Below are 3,291 nucleotides of genomic sequence, written 5' to 3' on the forward strand. Positions count from 1 at the left end.
AGTGGCATGTCTTGCAAAAGAGCGAGAGAGTTTTTGAAGGCAAAAAGAAGAAGGGGGCCAATTATCGGCTTCTGCTTCTCTGCCACCTGCCAGCACTTTTCCTTTTAATTAATGATCTGATGGCACTGGTCAATATAATAAGAAATGCTTGTACAGTTGGGGTCAGAAAATTCAGGCTTTGATCTTCTCCAACTTTCTGAAACATTTATTTGTTTTCTCTAAATTATTTCAGTTTTATTTTAATCTCTTCTATCCTGCTGAGGGCCGCATGAATGAAAACCTATACTGTTTGTCATTTGCTTTGGCAGAGCAAAGACTGCTTACTTAGAATTCTATTTGTAAATTAAACTGCAAACCCAGTTTGTCATAAAAGACATCTGATCCTTTTGAAATGACGAAAACTGCCTTTTGTCTGTAAAGGATGATAAATTAAGTGCCAGTTCTTTCTGGACTTTGATCTTACAGTGGGGTGTGTTTTTTGGGTTTTTTTTACTCCTTCTGCTTATAATGTAACATATTCTGTATATCATTTTAAATAGTCGCAAAAAATGCATTACACTTACCTTGCTTTTCTCCAGTACACTGCTGAAAGAGTAACTTTGTGATACCAACCACAATGTGTTTTTGAATTCTAGATATTCAAGAGACAGTACTAGTATGATATTTTAAGTTGATGTAAACACAGAGTGCTGTAAAGAAAGAAGCAAAATCAAATAGTAGCCTTTATTGAAATTTCAGGTTTTTTAAACCCAAAGTCTTAAACTAAGGCAGTGTGATGACTAACAGGCTATGTCTTTAAATTGGTGGTAATTTGAATAGTTGCATAACAGAAGGCAAAACCCTGATGACTGCATTAATGGTTAGCTCCAGTTTATACTCGTATTGTTTAATTGTAGACAGTTTTGAGATAATCAAGGGAGAATTTAGCTAGATTAAGTGTCAGATGTAGCTATCTCCAAGGTCAAATAGAGAAAATAGACTTTGGGCATATTTCATCTGATTGTAATGTATTTCTCAGAACCATTAAAAATGTACTGTATTTTATACAAGTGTTACAAACTGGGTAAAAAAACCTAGTCATTCAATGCTCTGTCAATAATGTTAAACTCGTATTAAGTGCAAAAGCCTATCTTGTTGAGGTTAGAATGTTTGTCATGAAAATACATATGCTCTTGGTCAAGTGATAGCTGGTAGATAAATTAAAAATTATGTATTGTCTTACATAATACAGGGCTATTACTAAAAATTATTTCAAATTGTAAAAAAAAAAAATGTATGTGCATGCAATGAGAGGGAGGCTTTCAGTAAGTTGAAACATGCTTATCAAAATACCCCTCTAAGCAGATAGGCTGGGTTAAAAAAATAGTGAATACAAACCTCCTTACTTTTAGAAGTGTGTTTTCCCCCAGGATCTGTGCATGTAAGTCCCATTAACGTTAATGAAGGCTGCCCACGCAGAGTACACAGTGGATTTTCTATAAGAATACATTGCCTCGTACATGCTGTAGAACACTGGAGGAAAACTGTGCTTTTGTGGATGGCTTACTTGCAGGATTTTATTTAAACAGAGTTTCCTTGATATAACAAGCTTTAATACATTATTTTATATTTAGTTTAACTGATCCCATCTCTTGCTTTCTTTGTTGAGCAAGGAAATTATTTTCCTTGTGGAATTAATTTGTTAATTAAAAACACATACCAGCATAGGTGAAAACCTTTAAGCAAAGGGCAAAGACAATATACAGGTTTTGGCATATGAAATGACAAGGGAGAGCACATTGTCTTCCATTTGTAAGAGCAATTTCAAGTACAACTGTTAACATATGTGTATAAATGTCTAAAATATGTAATAAAAGATTATAATACCGTAATCATTGGTGAGACTGAAAAGATCACAGCAGATGTACTTGCAGATGTAAAACATTTAAATTCATATAAATAAGACTCACAAATATAGAGACAAGGGTGGTAAACCTTTTGATAACATGGATAAACAGGAATAGCAGTTAAAAGTGTTAAAGCAGAGCAAACTGCTGAAAGTATAAAGGAAGCTTTAAATTTACCATCCCCCTCCAAAAACTGATTTCAGACAAATTAACAACCAATATAATACATTTAGTTTTTTCCAAGGATATTGTAAATCTGACTTTTGTGTCCAGAAGGAAATGAGATAATAGCTTTCATAATTGATGTCTGAAGATGATATTTTTTCAATAGGTGTGTAACAGTTTAAGAATATGTAGTAATATGACTTTGTAAATGTTAATGCATTTCTTATTATGAATAAACATTTTAAAAATTATAATTTAAAATCTGAAATGCATTACTGTTTGGTATTGTGTCTAATATACTGTATAATAAATTAACTGGGATTTTAAGGACCTTTTTAAATCATTCACTTAAGCATTTAAATTATACTTACAGGCTAGATGACTTTCTATGCATGTGAACTCTATTATTTTGTCAGATTGACCAGTGGTCTTGACTGTTCAAAGGTCAGTGGTCACAGTTGTCCTGAATTACCAGTCCTTTTTTCATGTGGACCCTCTGCTGCGTTGCATGCTGTAATCTTCTTAATGGCTTCGTTCCAATATTCACACATAATATTTTAGATTTATTGACTGTTAGAAATACTACCATGCCAGTAGCAGTTCCGCTACTCCTAAGGTATTTAAAATTGGAAAAATAAATCAATGCAAGACTTTCAGGAATCCTTTGTTTTCCTTAAGGGGAGAGAATAAATCCTTCTTCCTCTCTTCTGACAAGAACACTTGTTTTTAGATGTTATCATTTCACTCTGGATTTGTCTAATATCTTTAAAGAAAAAATAGGTAGCTACTTCAGTAAGAATAAATTTCCTATAACAATAGTCCTTAGAACACACTTCTTCCTTTTGGAAGGTTTCATGCAGTGAAGTTTTTAGCATATGTTAATTTCTCAAAAATCACAGAAAACTCCAGAAAATGACAAACATTGAGCCTGATTCTGCAGTGACTTATACATGTGCTTAACTCTGACCATGGGACTGCTCATGCTTAAAGTCAGGCACATTTATAATGATCTGCAAGATTTGAGGCCATTCTAGTTAGTGCAAGATACAGTTCCATTGATGTCAGTGCTGAACCTTTAGTCTGTACATCAGTGCTTTGAGAAATATAAGTTGTAGAAAATGAAATTTCTGCAAAAAATGCTTCAGTATTTTCGGTATTTTGTTAAATATTTCCAAGTACTTTTTAAAAAACCTTTGCCGCAACTGAAAGAGTGATGATCTATGTAGCATCCAGACAATAG

The 3,291-nt window shown here is 33.2% G+C and overlaps 1 protein-coding gene across 1 annotated transcript in view; it reads left to right on the forward strand.

The window, feature by feature from the left end:
* DENND1B (DENN domain containing 1B) overlaps positions 1-3,291 on the forward strand; it is a gene marked incomplete at its 5' end in the record, with an annotated part of 194,116 nt that overhangs the window by 119,427 nt on the left and 71,398 nt on the right. The window lies entirely within an intron of this gene.

The sequence above is a fragment of the Alligator sinensis genome, unplaced genomic scaffold, assembly GCF_000455745.1.
Source record: "Alligator sinensis unplaced genomic scaffold, ASM45574v1 scaffold1621_1, whole genome shotgun sequence".
NCBI classification, from domain to species: Eukaryota; Metazoa; Chordata; order Crocodylia; family Alligatoridae; genus Alligator; species Alligator sinensis.